Here is a 17,845-nt window from a genome sequence, read left to right as displayed (position 1 = left end):
GTAGCGCTTCCTTTAATGGCTATCATACCTCTTGTTTAACAGAGTGACTTCTCTGGGTTGTCACCAAGTGCCTTGTATTTGCACAGATGTTACTGCCGTTTAACTAGTTAGAAAGTCTATGACTCCCATCACTGTGGTATCTCCAGGTTGCATTCAGTTCACAGCTCTCCAGAAAGTGTTCTTTGCTAGCCTTTGTAGAATTTTGTTCTATTCAAGCTCAGCTTTCTATTCAGACAAACTTGTGAAGGAATCTTTATGTGGATTTGTAGAATTCTCTTACTGGGACGCCTGGGTAGCTCAGTGGTTGAGCATCTACCTTTAGCTCAGGGTGTGATCCTGGGTCCAGGGATCAAATCCTGCATCAAGATCCCTGCAAGGAGTCTGCTTTTCCCCCTATGTCTCTGCCTCTCTTTCTCTGTGTCTCTCATGAATAAATAAAATCTTAAAAAAAAAAAAAAAAGCTCACTTTTCTTCAGTACCCTGCCCTGTAGACAGTAGCAGTCCCAATGTGACCAAACTCCAATTTTTGTTTTCCCACCTCAGTGAAAGCACTACTTTGCTTTGACTCTACCTTTCTGCATGTGGGTTTAGGTGATGCCTAGACTGTGCTCAGGTACAAAGCTAGAGTAAATGCACCTCCTGCATTTTCTTTCTCTCATGGGTCATAGTCCTATGTTGTGTATTATTCAGTGTCTGAACATTGTTTTTTACAACTTTTGTTCAGTTTATCTTTTATTACATTAGGGGCCAATTCTAGAGCCAGTTACTATGCTATTGCCAAAGGTAGAAATCCCTGTATTATTCTTGCCCATCAAATATATTATCTAGTACTTCATGAAAATTTTAATAAGATAGCAGTTTAATGATAAAAAGTGTAAGAAAATTCCATGAAAAGCTTAGAATATAAGGAAAGTATGTAAGTAATCAGAGTCACAGGCCTATCACTATAGAGAAATTTCACAAATGATGGTACTGATCACTATGTTTTAAAGCTGAGCTACCTAAATAAGCTCTTTTCAATAACAGAAATTCAATATTTTATGTATGCTCTTTTAAAATGATTTTCCTGGGGATCCCTGGGTGGCTCAGTGGTTTAGCATCTGCCTCCTGCTCAGGGTGTGATCTTGGAGTCCTAGGATTGAGTCCCACACTGGGCTCCCTGCATGGAGCCTGCTTCTCCCTCTGCCTCTCTGTGTGTGTGTGTGTGTGTGTGTCTCTCATGAATAAATAAATAAAATCTTAAAAAAAATAAAATGATTTTCCTTTGGTATAGTTTTAAATTAATTTTAACTCATCCCTATTTAGTCCATTAATAGTATTATGTATGGCATAAACTACTTGTACTTATATTTTTGGCATATCTCATTTTTTAAAATCAAATAGTCAATCAAATGTGCCAATACTAGTTATGGATTGATCTATTATTTCCCAACAGATTTTGAAGCAATGAATTAATTTAAAATATATTTGCTAGTCACCCATTATATTCCAAGTACTGTTTAAATTGTTGACCTTAAAGCCAAAAAGCAAGCCATTTTACTATCAAAATGAATTTATTTAGGTATTGCAGAAAATTGCAATTTGAGACAAGTGGACTATGGTTAACCATAGGCAAGTCCGAGAACAGAAGAGAGTGGCTTGCTTTTATGGAGGAAAGCAGGAAGTTGGGAGGTACTATTTTGAAGACTTTAGGTTCAAGATAGCTTCTCATTGGCTGGGTTGTTCTTGAGCAAGAAAAAAATTCTTCCTCCTGCAGAGCAGGTAAAGTCAGCTTCTGTTTGAAGTCTCCTTGTGAGTGCCTGCAGTCTTTCCCCTTCAGGGCTTCCTGAGTTCATTTAAAATGTTTCCTTTGTTATTTTCACAGACTGTATTAGAGAATAATGACCCCCCAAAACTTATCCTATAGATCTTTATATTTCAATGAATAGAATCAGAGAATAAACAAGGAACTTCAATAATTTATTAGATGCTAAAAAATAAGATGACGGTGATTCCCAGGATTAAATACTGTGACTGGAATAGCCCTTACTGAAATCACATTTGAATCTATGTCTGCAATGATTCTTTTCCATGGATAGTAGATTCTTACAGCAATTCCTGCTATTTAAATAAATGTAGCTGGGTGGTATACATTTGATATCACACTAATTCCTCTTTATAATTGTGTTATTTTCTAACATGTTATTGGGTAGTATTCTTTTTTCCTATCTCAATCATAATAAAGTTCTAAAAATTCCTTTAAATAATGATTAGATATGCATTATATACAAACTAATTTGAGTTAAATTTATATCTTTTGATTATCCAGTCTTCCACAATGTGAACCTGGGAAGCATATTCATTTTTGTCAGTATTTATATATCTATTGGTAAGATCTTGTTTTTTTTCCTTTTAGATATACATTTATATCTAAGTTAGTTTTCAGATATTTTATAATTTTGGTTAATAGGTAATCCTTTGTTCTCCCATTTAATTTTCTTTTTGCATGTAGAAAGTCTACTGGTATTTAAATGCTTTCAGGGTGATTTTTTCAATTTACCCATTTCTAATATGAGTCAATGCTTTTGGCTTTGCAAAATCATATGTAAATAGTGACAATATTTGTTTCCCCTTTTTTGCTGTCTCTCTTTTTTTCTCTCTCTCTTTGTCCAGTTGTTGTTTATCTTCCTTCCTTGTATAATTATATAAACCTTGACCTGGGACAAAATGTAAAAAAAAAAAAAAAAGAAAAAAAAAGAAGAAGAAGAAGAAGAAGAAAGAAGAAAGAAGAGAAAAAGTGGAAACTATTAAAATTCCTGCCTATACTTAATTGAAATGACTTTAATAATTCTCCATTAAAAATGATGTTGACTAGTAGCTTAGATATAAAGATATGATAAATATTTATATTTCTCACTTTTCCTTGTTATTTCAAGGGAGTATCTACTTTATTTCTTGTTTGTTTACTTTAATGTTTTATTTCATTGTTTTGATTTATCCAGGAATTAGTATTCAATATGTCAAATATCTTTTCAGTAAATATTAAGATTGTTGTCTTATATTAATTGGTAGCATTTCTGAAAAATTGTTTCAGAAATAAACTTAGTTGGACATGATGTGTTATTTTTAACTTAGGAATTTTGTGGTATGGTCATATTTGATTTATGATTTTTAATTATTTGTATAAAAGATATAGGTCTACATTTTTGTGTGATTTTTATTAATTCTGGTGTCATTAATGAAGTATCTTTCCATTCTTCTCTATAATATTGACAATAAAATATAGTAACTCATGTTTGAAAAACTGAGGGAGTTAGTACATTGTTTTAGAGGCAATTATTTGAAAATTTTTCAGTTCTCTTCAGGATTTTTGTGTTTTATTTAGTCAAATTTGATTATTCATTTATTTATTTTATTTGAAAGAGAGAGCATCGAGGGTAAAGCTAGAGGGAGAGGGAGAGAGAGAATCCCAAGCAGACTGCTCACTGAGTGGGGATCCTGAAGTGAAGTTCAATCCCACAACCCTGAGATCACTACCTAAGCTGAAATCAAAAGTCAGGCATTCAACTGACTGAGCTATTCAGGTGCCTCTGGTCATTTATATTTTGAACACAGCAACATTACAGCAGATAATCAAGTTAATTAGAAAATATGTATGCATATAGACTCACAATTTTTAGACTAATTTTTAAATTTTTATTTTCTTTTTCTCCAAATTTTGGGTTTTGAACTATTTAAAATCTTCCTATTCTATTTCCCCTGAATAAAACAAGTTCTTAGACTAACAATTTTACACTTTGGGGTTTTCTACTTCTTGGTGTCCTTTGTTACACTTTTTATTTGTTTGTTTTGCACTTGTTTTCTAATGTTCAATGTTTAAATTATTCATTTCTATATTTTTATTTGATAAAATATTCACAGTTATGGATATTCATTTGAGTAAACTTTGGCAATATTCCATATGTGATGACAAAAATATTCTTATCTTTGTTCTTTTTTAAGAGCTAATTACATTTTTATTTCTTAAGAGTTTTATAAGAGATAATTTTAAAAATGAATGTTTTGAGAGGATTTTGTTTAAAAATTTTATATTAATGTTTTTGTTTTTTTTACCAGAGTATGGTCAGAGAATGTGATCTGTATGTGCTTTGTAGAATGAGGTTCTAGCTGTGACCTAAATAAATTTTGTTAGTTTTACATTGTTTATGTAAAGATTTTTTTTGTACATTAAAAGCATCTTGTATGATATTAATCCTTGTCTTTGTCATTAAGATCTTTTAAATTCTGTGTTTTTCTTTTACTGCATAACATAAAGTCTGATTTAATATAAAACAAGAAAATTTTAACTTGCACAGACCTAATATAAATTCTTGGATAAAAAATAGAATATTAACAAACTTGATTAGATCACAAATAAAATCTAAAATTCTATTGAAAAAATATAAACTTACTTCATTAAAAAACAATATTTATTTTTAGCATTTTTACTTACTTTAACGTTTTTTTATATTATTGTGATCTTTGCTTTTCTTTTTGTATCTATGAAGCATTTTTAATTTTTTTATCTCAACTTAGCTGTCTTACATTGTTTTAGGTGATTTCCTCCAATGTCATCAAAAGAAATGCTTTTCTCTTATCATTTTTGACCCAATTTGAAAATCTCAATCTATCAATAATTTAAATTTTGACTTGTATTTTTATGATCCATACATTTGGTCCTCAGATAATCTCTTATTTAGTATCTTTTTTTTCTTGTTTTTCTTGTCTTCCTTGTTTCCTTTTTCCCACTACTCCTAAATAAACTGTTTATTGTTTCTTAATCTAGTGGTTTACACAAATAAATTCTGCTTTTTTATTCTTTTAATTGGTACACCTGAGCACCTGTTAGAATTTACCACTTCTGCCTCAACTGAGAACATAAAAGAAAATTAAATAAATATACATTTTGCATTTAAAAACAATAACAGCAGAAACTTTGTGTTGACTTAATAGTGAGAGATTTTGCAAGAGTAGACATGAGATTTCAAGGGGTCAACCAGGGTCAATCTCATTAGCTAAGGCCACTCCAATATGCTGCTGACCTTACTTGAATATATTATCCAGTCCACTGTGATAAGCAGAATAAAAGACACCCTTCATCCCAAAGATGCTAGAACCTGTGGATACGTTAGATTACAAGGCAAAGGAGAGTTGAAGTAGCAGATAGAATTGCGGCAGACCTTAAAACAAAGAGATATTTCTAGATTATACAGATTTTCCTTTAAAAATTGTTAAGAGGAGTAAAGCAGAAGAGAAAGCCAGAGAGATGGCAGGTGAGGAAGGACTTAGCCCAGTGTACTGTTTGATGATGGAAAGAGGGAGAGGGCCAAAAGCCAAAGAATGCAGGTGACTTTTAGAAACTGGAAACAGCAAGCAAGCAAGCAAATTCTTTCTAAAGCCTTCAAAAGCAAGGCAGCCCTCTCAACACCTTCATTTTAGCCTAGTGAGACCCCTTTTAGACTTCAGAATTATAAAACTGTAAGACAAATATCTATGTTGTTTTAAGCCACTTTGTGGTTGTTATAGCAGTCATAGAAAACTAATATACCACTGCACCAGAAAATCAGATACAGATGAAATACTACCAAAAAATAAACAAACTCAGAAGGTAATTGACTGAAGAGGAAAAAAAAATACAAAGAATACAAATGAATTGTTTTCAAAGAAACAGAATTAACAAAGGAGTCAGAAAATAACTTCAGGGGCAGCCCTGGTGGCTCAGCACTTTAGTGCCGCCTTCAGCTCAGGGTGTGATCCTGGAGACCCGGGATCGAGTCCCATGTCGGGCTCCCTGCATGGAGCCTGCTTCTCCCTCTGCCTGTGTCTCTGTCTCTGTCTCTCTGTGTCTCTCATGAATAAATAAGTAAAACCTTAAAAAAAAGAAAATAACTTCAAAGTAAGTATATTTTACATATGGGGGAATACAAGAAAATAAGAGTCATAAGGAAAAAACATAATTATAAATACAAGTTAAGAGTTTTTAATATAAAAAGTATAGCTGTGTATTTTTAAAAATTGTTAACAATTGCACATTGGTAAAAAGAAAATTATGAGCTTTTTGAGCTAAATGATCAAGGTAGAGAATTATGTCAAAATACAAAAAAAACATTAACAAATGAAAATAAGCAGAATAGAGAAAACCACTTCAGTAGTTTCTAACATAGATTATAATAAATAGTGTGTAAGAGAGGAAATGTTTAAAGAAATCAACTCTCAAGAGTAAAATGAGAATCTCTCTGAATGAATAAAAGCCAACACTCAAGGATATATTCCTTCAAAAGAAAAAATGAATTCAAAAAATAAAAAATAAAAAAAATAAAAAAAATGAATTCATATGGGTTCAAGGAGAAGGAATGTAGAGTACCAAATTAAGTAAGATGATTGTTAAAATATAAATTATAAAAAATAAATGATATAAAATATAAATTGGAAGAAGAAAGAAAAGGGAGATGAGAAATGAAGGAGGAGGGAAAGAAAAGAAGAAATCTTTTTAATACTAATCTGAAAATAAAATTCAAGAAAAATGGTACAAATGAATTAAGGGCAAGGTGAGGGGGTCAGAGAGAAGTAGGGAAAAACAAAGGTAGAGAAAAATACTAAACTCTTGACCTTTTAAGAGAACCATGTCTAAATTTATGTTTTGAAAATTAAGCATTATCAACTCAAAGAATAGAAATAAAACACAGAGCTATTAAAATTGGAACCAAATGAAAGTCAGTCAGTCTAGTAGAAGATAAGGAAACATGCAGAATGCATGATAGATAGAACACACGAAGTAAAATGGTAGACATGAGTAATGGTTAATCATGATGGCTGTGAATGAGCTAAATTTTCCATTCCCAGGGATTATATGATTGAATCACATATTAAAAAAAAAAACAATTATACCTAAATTTCTTTTTTTATATACCTAAATTTCTTTTTCTTTTTTGGATATTTATGGAAAACTGTGCACAAATAACCAAGAAAAAAATGATGAAAAAAAACTAAGGTATTTTGTAAGCAGACATTTAGACATAATGTAAAGCAATAATAATGAGAATTCTGTGGCTTGGAATAACAATAGGTAGATAAATCAATGAAACAGAATTAAGCAACAAACACACACACAAATATGGGATATAATTAAATTTCAAAATAGTGGATAAAAGGAAAAATATTTCTTAAATTATCTGCATACAAGTATCTTTAAATTTTGATTATTAGAAAAATTGTCTATCTTTAGCCAAAACTTTTGGCATAAGAACACGTTTGTTTAAAACAAATGGATCTTAAATATCAGATATGGTCACATTCATTCAATAACATTACTGTGAGGATAACAATATGATAATATCATACAACTCAATAATTTCTTTGTCTTCATGATATTGGGTGAATTATGTGGGAGTAACATGATGCTGACAAGAGGCTAAAGTAATGCATAACAATAATATTATTGCTAATTACATTGCTGTAATAAAGACATAATAAAAATGCTACTAGCTCTACTGTAGCATAGCTTGTCCTTAAAGCACTGTAAACAGAGATATTATGGCTATTAAGTATTAGCCTTGATGTATAGCATTATGATGGAGAGCTAGTCTGACAAATACTGGCTCAAGTGAAATGTATTAAATTATTCTTAGATCCACTGCTATATTGTTTTAATATAGAAACTCTGTGTCCTAATTTTTATTTATGTCAGTATCAAAGAACACATACATAAGGAAATTAGACGATTTTACCTCAACATTATCACCTATTCTTTACCTTTTTTACTAATATGCCCATGATGTGAAAAATTGTTACAGAACATATCTTAAAATATCCAGACACAAAATGAGCCCTTCAAAAAATGTCAAAACAATTCTAACCTGGAAATTGCTTTGGGAAACCTTTAAGTGTTTCTATACATTGCTGGCAGTCTACAAAAGCTTCTTGATGCATTTTTAATGAACCGTATTTATTATCAAATACAAGATTTCGTATTCTATCAGCAGGGTAGTTGAGTTGGCAATAACAAAAAAAAAGGTTTCTAAAATGATATATAGACTTCCATATTTCAGTATTATAACTTCAGAAGTCACAGAATATTAGATACACAGTACTTTTGTCTTATAAAAGCTTTGGCATGGATACATTGTGACTTTTCTATTTAACAAACATACTGTCTTCCACGTCTCTGGAATTTTTGAGAATAATTTTTATAAATCTAGATGAAAATCTTATATGCTTTAGAATACTGTGTGAATGAAAATCAAAATCAAAACCACTTGCCACTAATTCATTACTCTGCACAAGTTCTGTTTTCCTGATTCTGATAGAGCAATGGGAGAGAATATGACAAATCTTGCATTTGGCAATAAAAAAGCACCACATTGAGGTTATTTCTAGGCATTTACATGAGTCTTTTTCTTTTGGTCACTTTTGTAGTATTTTATTAAGTAAAAATCCTTTTAAAGCAAGCCATTCTAATCTCCCCACCAAATCTACATTTACTTCCATCCGGACCCCTACATGAAAGCCATCTCACACTTTTCTCCAGAGAGTAACTACAAAGGGTTAAACAAAATCCACCCTGACAATACTAGAAACAGTTCTCTCGGTGTGTGTTGGTTCACTGCTCCACAGGGCATAGCAGATGTTGTGTCTGGTAGTAAGAAGGGCCCAGGAGGTGTGGGCTGTCAATCACTTGTTTGTTGTTGGGTTTTTTTTTTTTTTTCTTCTAACTACAGGCTAGCCATGGATGTGAAGCCCAACTAAAACAATCTGCCTCAGCTGGGGTGTGTGAGGTATCAATAACCCTTGGCAGAGGTGTCAAGAGCCTTGCTGGAACTGAACTACCCTGCTGACCAGATGCTTAGCAAGTTAACAAGATCACACTGAGCTTTCACCACTTTTCCAACACAACAATTAACACAACTGGAAAATCACTGCATGGATATTCTGAAAAAGAATCGCACCAAAGTTGCCTTTTATGGAACAGAGGCGAATAAATACTGGATGGACCACTTTGGGAGGAGTACTTTGAAGTTGCAAGTTTGGGCAGGTGCTTTGCCTAAATTGAGACCAAACTGTAAAACAGAACTATTATCAAAAGCATCTTCTCAGTACATTCATATAAATAATTTCTGAGTACACTAAAATTATCTTCAGTTCTGCCCTTACAAATACTGATGTTTTTATCTTGGGGGATTGCAGAGTCTAACACATTTCCTCAAAAGACATCAAGACTAAACTTGGTTTGAGAATAGAACATAAATAGGCAAAGTTTTGCAGAAGTGAATGAATCAGCATCTATATATAGATTATAAGAGCATATTCAGAAGTTACTCAGTAAACAGCATTTAGATATCTAATTTTTTTTAAATCAAGCAATCAAATTACTTGATTAGAACAAAAATCTACCCTTTAAGAGACTGTATATCAAAGTGGTATATTTTCTGACCTGAATATATTCTGGGTTTGTTTTTTCAAGTTATATTACCTTAAGATTATTTCCTATGCCTTCATTCATAACTCCATTAGATAGCAATTACTTACTTTTTCTAGAAAAATAGGTTATATGATGTTTCTTAAAAAATATGCCGTATGCAGGAAAACATGAATATTAGCTTTAAACAATTTAATGTTGTTTGTCTTTGCTTTGAAATTCAATAATGCTATCAGCCTGTAAGACCTCTTCGAGCTGAGCATTTCACACAGTGAAAGCTGCTTTCTGTTACAAAAGCACAGCAGCTGTGGCTCCCGCAGACACCCTTAAAGACAGATATAATAAAACACTGGGAGGGAGTAGGTCGACACAGGAGCATGAAATGGACGAGATGAAGCCCCTTTGTCACAGCCAAACAGGCTATAAAGTTACTATAGTAACATACAGTATTAAACTCCAGGTGGATTGACTTAATCTTCCTTAAACAAAAAATAAAGGTTAACAAAAACCAAACCAATAATGATTACCATCACTCTACCCAAATATTTTTCAAGAAGTTGTTATTTCTGGGTGAGTCTGGCTAGATGAGGAGCAGGGTACACCAGTTCTTGTTCTGATTTGAAGAGAGAATCCCAGAAGTTCAGGGTAAGGAGGAAGAAATGCAGTTTTAAAATATTTTAAATAAATCCAATGACTTGAGTAGCAAGAAAATCAAAGTGACCGTGAAAGAACGATCAGATTATGTAGATTCTCAAGCCCACTTTATTCTGCATTCATCACATTTTTGTCAAATGGTGAGATTTTAAGTGCTAACACCTCTGGTACTAATTTCATTGATAATGCAGCCTTTCCTAACTTTGGTGGAAGAGTTTCAGGCTCCATCTGTTTTAATCTGCATTCTCAGAAATAAAATAACAACTTAAATTATATCTTATATAAAGTGCCATGACTAGAAAATAAAAGCTAGGGAACTGGTCTGTGGAACTTGAGACAAAAAAATAAAAAGGACAAAAATGTGAAAAATTAGAAATTGAAGTCTAATTTTAAAATTTCCTAAAGAAAGTAAATCTAAGTACTTAGAAGATACAGTTACCTCTCAGAGTAGATGTGAAATCCCACTCCTTCTTACTGCTTACTGTATACTGCTTACTGTGACTATTTTGCTGTGATCACCAACCATTTCATCTATAAACTACTTCTATAGGTTAAACCTCACACACTTTTTATTCTACCCAAACTATCCCACACACATAACACACGATCTTATTCTGCTTTATTTTAGTAGATACTCGCTTTTTGTGGCTCTCTTCAAGTGTTGTATTTCATGTCTTCAATGAAATATAGACGAAGACTTGAAGTGATAAATAAACCTTAACATGCAGATGTTTGCATTTCGGATTAATCCAATGATCACTTGAATTGCTCTTTCTGAATAGTGCTCTAATGATCTGAAAGAGTTAAGACACTTTCTCTGAACCTTAATTTATGCCATGGAGTTAGGCACCAGGGCAAGCTGGACTCAATATGAATATTTTTAGTGGGATTTAGCTAACAGTGTGAGACATACCTTTCATGGATTTAGTTTGGGTAAACAACCTTTGTCTAGACAGCCCAAATGTCACAGGTATCGGTGCTCATTTTAAGTGGTAACTTCTATGCAAATAATTGCAAAGTTGCATTTTGTTCTTTGTACTGAGATTTTATGAATAAAGCTTTCGACTGTATCGAGAGCTTTATCAAGTGGCAGTTTTAGTCATAGAACTCTTTTCTGGTCACTCTTATTTGACAACATGGGAACAATTAGGTTTAGATTGCATTCTTAGATTTATGATGTGATTGCTGAGGGATGCTTAAGATTCCTGTTAGTATTAAGATATCTGGAAGAGATGTAGAAAGGAAGAGCTGATAGATAGCAGAATGCTGGGGAAAGCAAAGAGTACAATGAGAATTAAAAGATGCAGAACTATAGTCATAGTAGAAAGCAGTAAGAACACATATTTATTATAAGATATGCATTCATTAAACTTCTTTGACATATCCATCCATATAAGAAATATGAAATTTTGAGAACTAGAACAGAGCTGTATTATTTTTCATACCTGAATTAAGCTTATCAAACTCTCTTCTAACTTATAACTAAAGATACTTGATGGGTTAAATGCTCTTTTATTATTTTAAACATCATAAAGACTTTACTAGTTATGTTTAGAGTCATTGATAAAGCATTTACTATTTATCTTATTATATTGTTGAAGAATCATAAGAATGGAGAAATATAACTAGTTCTTGACATGTGGAGACATTCAAGCTAACATGCAGACTCTGATACTGGAATCACAAATGTACACCACATCTACCTAGAGGACTAACATTTTGAGCATTGCGAAACTGTCCGCAGGAACAGCTTCATACACCGTCAAATTTGACTCATTTTGTAATAGGTGCTTCACACTTGTTTTGAGTTTTTCATTAGAATTTTCAGATTCTAAAATTCTAGGGAAGAAAAAATATAATTTATTTATTTCTTTTCTACAAGACAGTAAATTCAAATTTCACATAGGTTGAAAGAACAATTTAAAGTTCTTAACAGTAAATTCTGACAAATCCATTTCTGTAGTGTGATAGAAGTAATAAAAATGAGAGTAAGATCACCTCTTTTCAGGCATATAATTTCATTCTAAGGAGAAATGCACTTAAAATTTTAGTACAGAATAAAGTTTTAGCCTGTAGATAAAATACAATCTATTATTTATGCACACAACTTTGTATTCTTCACTATTTTGATTTTGTTAAGGACAATATGTCATCTCAGATTGCAATTATTGTACTGGTTGAGAACATCAGAACCCTCTTCCCACCCAAATAAAACAAAATATAAGGAATATGGGGTCCCCAATTTCTTGGGGTCCAAGCAATTATCATTGCTTTGAATGTTGTTTTAAATAAAAATAAGTCACTGATACCCATTTGTACACTGCATAATCTATTATTTCTTTTTTCATTTATTTTCCTTTCAGTATGCAGTCTGCATTTTACCAAAAGGGCTGGGGGTTCAAACCAGTAATTAAAAACCCAGGGCTCTAATAACTTTGACAAATATTGTGGATTTGCTCCATTGTATAAGTTGTTCACAGAGAAAGAAAACAATAAATGGATTTTCAAAAAATAAATTAGTTTAATTCATTAAAATTCACATAATGGGTAATAGTTCATATAGAGCATTTCTGCCATCTTCATTCAAAGAGGCAAACAAGGAAGGGAGAGGAGACAACAAGTCAGGTTTTTAGTGCTATCAGCTGGAAAGTGTGTCAGACTTTTAAAATTGCTGTAATTTTCACCTCAGGTATCCCAAAGCACTCAGCAAACCATCCAGGATGCAATCCACAACAATCTGTAAACTCCAGCACCCTCCTCACAAGCCCTGCAGGATACCTCAAACTCCCCCAGACTCTCCTGGCATCTTCAACAACTTGGCTCTGATCTCACTGAGCATTCCATCAGAGAAACAGAGTCACCCTCATATGATTCCCTATTGGGATAGGAAAGAAGAATCAGAAACAAATGACAAAAGCCATTAAGATAATTGACATCCAGAACAGCATTTTAATGACCCTGGAGATGGCACCCCAACTTGCCTAACTTCAAAAGGAATGATGTAAACTGAAGTTTCTAGTCAGCTAAAGAGCAAAGAGAATCTTCACTTGGCACGTGTATGCTCTCTAGGCTGGATATCTTGTAAGCACGCAGCAGAGAATGGTTAAATCAGCTTCATTTCTGTATTAATAATCCTTAGGAAGGCCAGTAATAAGCACTTCACTTTTCTTTTTCCAGAAACATATGCCTTTCCGAAGGCTGCTGCCCTACTTGAGGTATATCCACCTCACAACGTTCATAAATCTCATAATGATGGCAGTTGTGGCTATTGTCATATTAGTTTTCTTTCTTATCTCCCCAAGTAGAAATGGCATTTGCAATGATCTCTGCATAAATATTGAGCCAAATTTACTCAGTGTGCAAGTCGTCTCCTAGATATTTTGAATAGTTGCATTAACATTTGTTTTAATGGAGTGGTTGAAGGTATTCTAATGTCTCAAACTTTTGCATTAAATTTTGTTAACTAATTTTTATCGTGTTTTAGTGCCAGATTGTTCCATTTTTTAATCTTCTCTAAAAGTGTGAAGATTTTAAAATAAGTACCGGCCATCTTAACAGCCATCACATTCAGAGGGTAACACTAAGTGTTCTTTGAGTCATAGAGCCTCTACTTCAGGGTTTGCCTTTAATAGTCAGTAAATATTAATGATATAAAAATTTTTCATAAATGCATAAAGTAGGAGGATAATTTCTGATTGAAATCCAAAGCCCTAATTGCTTAGCTGTGTTTGCACTATATGAAATCCACTATCCTGAATATTACATGTAATTTATAATATATTAATAGTTTGTTAGAATGTGAACCCCATAGGGGCAGGGACAGAGTCTGTTTTGCTCATTTCTTTACTTTCAGTGGTTGAAATAGTGTCTGGCACATAATAGATATTTGTCATTTATTGAATAAATTAGCAAATAACGAAATTATTGAATTTGACGTAATTTTCTTCAGCTGCCTAAATATTTGGAAAATAACATTTTACTACATGTTTCAAGGAGTTAAATAAACTGAAATCCACTTTATAAAACAGGTTTAAATGCTTGGTCCTCCTTAAGGAGAGTAGAATTCACAGCAAATGTATATAAAGTTAGTGATCCTTATTTATTAAGGCTCTTTCTTTGAATTTATGTCACAAAGTTAGTGTTAAAGGAAAATACAGAGAAAAAGCTATTTTCTATCTTTCTTTTATTAAAGATTTTATTTATTATTTGAGAGAGAGAAAGAGCACAAGTAAGGGAGAGGAGGAGAGAGAGGGAGAAGCAGGCTCCCTGCAGGGCCTCAGTCCCAGCACCCTGGGATGATGACCTGAACCAAAGGCAGTCGCTTAACCTACTGAGCCACCCAGATGCCCTGAAAAAAATCATTTTCAAAAACCGTTTTTACTTGCAGAAGCAAAACGTTTACAGGGCAATCTTCTGAAGAACTGGCTCCTTGAAGCACAGTTTGAAGCAGATGTATAAAGGGAAACAAACACCCAAACACAAGGTTACCAGTGTGGAAGAAAAACAGTTGTTTTCTCAAATGATTATCTCATTTCCAAGGGTCTTCACCTATCTGCAGGTGTCAGTACTGCAAAGTCAGGATTAGTTTTGTTTGCTGGGAAGTTGACCACTTTGGGAAAAGGACTAAAACCTTTTGATTCAGAGGACTAGTTCTGCACAGAGGTTCCTGTTTTGCTCATTTTATTTTATCCCATAATGTGAAGGTGTTTGTTTTTATTTGTTTGTTGTTTGCATGCTTCCTTTTCATTCCAAGTGATGATATGCTGAGTCATAATGAAAGCAGGATAAGATGTCAATTTTGCTTTTTCACTGCAGCTTTTGGGACCAGGAAATAAATGATTCAAAATATATTTGTTGTAGGCTCCTACAAGTGTATCTAGATGATCTGTTTGCAATATTCTGGATGTTCAATTGAGTCTGCCTCAGCCAGGCTCTCTGGACCAACAAAGATACATGGGATGCTTGAGTTTTAATGTTTAGCAGTCACCCAGGACTCATCTCAGTGCCCTGGAAATATTGAGTCTACCCTGCCTCTCCTTTATATTATGTATCATATCATATCATATCATATCATATTTCCTATTATAAAATGTATAGAAAGAAATATTATAATAGTTATGAATTCATGTATCAGTTTTCAGTTATAATCGCTATTATAATACTCAACTTGAAATCATATTTTACTATTTGGTCCATCAAGAAAGGGATTTAAGAAGTGCCTGCCCTAGTTCAAGGCTCCTATCACATACTCAACAAGCGTTTGTTAAATCAGCAAAACTTTATGGAATGCTTATAATAGAAATTTACTCTAATAGAAACTTCCAGAAGATGGAGTTATTTCAAAGAATTTAACAGGAATACTGTCTCAAGGACATTCTTCTACATAGTTTTCACTATTCGAGATATTGACTCACAAGATATCTTGCAGTAAGGAAACCCTACTAATCTGATATGAGGAGTTTCCATGGAGGCTGTAGTGGTAAGCCTTCAGGAAGAACTAGAAAGCCAAACAGGAAAGAATGCACATTACAGAGCACCCTAATGTTCAGAGGGAACTGTGTGACACCCCTGGATTTAGCTTTCACAGAGACGTTTGAAAACAGAATCCTCCTGGAATGTTTCACATAAAACATAACTAAAGTTGTCTTCTTTGCTTTGTCACCAGTTTGCAACAAATAATTCTTCATGGAGCAGAAAGTGAGTGGTAAGTGGGTGTGCATAGGAATAGAGCCTTGGGATGATTCCGTTTGTTTAAAAAGCCAAATACGGTATCAGCCAGTGAATTTATCGTAAACTTTGTTTCTGAGCTTTTACATGACAAAAGCTATCAACTGTTTGGACAAAGTTGGCTGAAAGGCAAATAAGATCACTAAAAGAAACTATATCCTAATGCATATGGAAGAGAAAATTCCTATTTTTGTGGAGAGAACCAGTGGTTATCCTTCCAAATAGGCCGGAGGACCTACGTTGTAAAGATCAGGAATTTCATTGTCATACCAAGAGTAATAACAGAAATTCATGGAGGCAATTTATGGTTTTCACACTGATTGAGGCACATTTGGCATTTTCTTGAGTAGAAGCTATGAGTGCTAGATATCCTGCAAAAAACAGCCCCAAGACCTGCACAATTTTTTAATGTTTTGCCAAGATACTTATAAAGGTACAAATAGCACCTAGAATCGAAATCAGTTTTTTACCGAAACTCAAGTTATTATGTGTATCGTTTTAACATAATAGGAACTTGCCAGAATTGGGCCATTATATAAAATGGTGGAAGCATGCCCTTTATTTATTGCAGACTGATAAAAGTTATTTGCCATTTAACAGCATACTTCATACCCAAGGCAATGCCGCTCATACTTGCATTGCTGTCATAACACATCTGAATGAGTCTACATTTTGTACCTATTTCTTGCCACACACGGGAGCAGACAAATGACCACAACCCACTGATAGACTCTTGCAGGGATGTAACTTAAAGAAATGCAGAAAGACTAACTGGTTCTTTTCTGGCTTTTTGCTATTGTGTCCCCTCTAGCACTTCTCTTTTCTATCTGCTCTTCTGGAGCAGAGTTGAGACTCTAGTTCTTGTCTTCATTGCCTGTCAACTTTCCTCCTTTGACAATTTACATAAACTGCACTCATTGTTTCTAATCCAAGTGCAGGAAATACTTGAAAAGGAAGACTGAATTAATGGCCAACTGAGTCTTCAGTAGAACCTTCCTGAATATATGTTGCCTAAGTTTGCATGAGTTCACTAGAAAAAAAAATGTGCCAGTCAAAATATTAACCACACTGAATGCAATTAAGTTTCCAGATTTTTAAGAAACATCCTTCTAGTCTTTCATTGTATTATCTGTGCCATGCAACATGGCAGTGCACATAAATTATTGAGCACAGGACAAAAGCTTTGTCTATTATTATTATTATTATTATTATTATTATCAACCATTTATTGTTGCTTATCTAAATATTCAAGACAAAAGCACCTCACAACTTGATGGCAGGAAAGAATTGTATTAACTCTTAGTTCTTGCAACTGTCATAGGGAAATGAAAGTTGTTTTAGAAGAGTGGTAGTATTTATAGGTTTTACTCATGAATGGTTGTGATTATAAAATGGGGATCAAAACTATATACGTGGGGTGCCTGAGTAACTCAGTCAGTTAAGCATCTGCCTTCAGTTCAGAGTCCTGGGATGAAGCCCACATGGGCTTCCTGCTCAGGGAGGATTCTGCTTCTCCTTCTCCCTGCACCCCTCCCCCATTCATCTCTCTCTTTCTCAAATAAACAAATAAAATCTTAAAAAAAAAACTATGTACATATTTCAAGTAATATTAATTTCTTTAATTCTTCTTCTTCTTCTTATTCTTTCTTCTTCTCTTTTTAAAGATTTTTTTTTTTTTTTTGAGAGACAGAGAGATTGCCTGCACAGGCTTAAGTGTGGGGAGGGGCATAGGGAGAGGGGGGAGAGAATCTCAAGCCGACTCCCTGCTGAACACAGAGCAAATGCAGGGCTAGATTTCAGGACGCTGAGATAAAATCAACAGTAGGATGCTTAACCAACTGAGCCACCCAGGTGCCCCAATAGCTTCTTTAATTTTTAAGATAGGGATGCCTGAGTGGCTCAGAAGTTGAGCATCTGCCTTTGGCTCAGGGCATGATCCTGGAGTCCCAGGATTGAGTCCCACATCGAGCTTCCTGCATGGAGCCTGCTTCTTCCTCTGCCTGCTTCTTTCTCTGCTTCTCTCTCTCTCTC

Source organism: Nyctereutes procyonoides, unplaced genomic scaffold, assembly GCF_905146905.1.
Source record: "Nyctereutes procyonoides isolate TBG_1078 unplaced genomic scaffold, NYPRO_anot_genome, whole genome shotgun sequence".
Taxonomy (NCBI): domain Eukaryota; kingdom Metazoa; phylum Chordata; class Mammalia; order Carnivora; family Canidae; genus Nyctereutes; species Nyctereutes procyonoides.
This window is presented reverse-complemented; position numbering follows the sequence as displayed.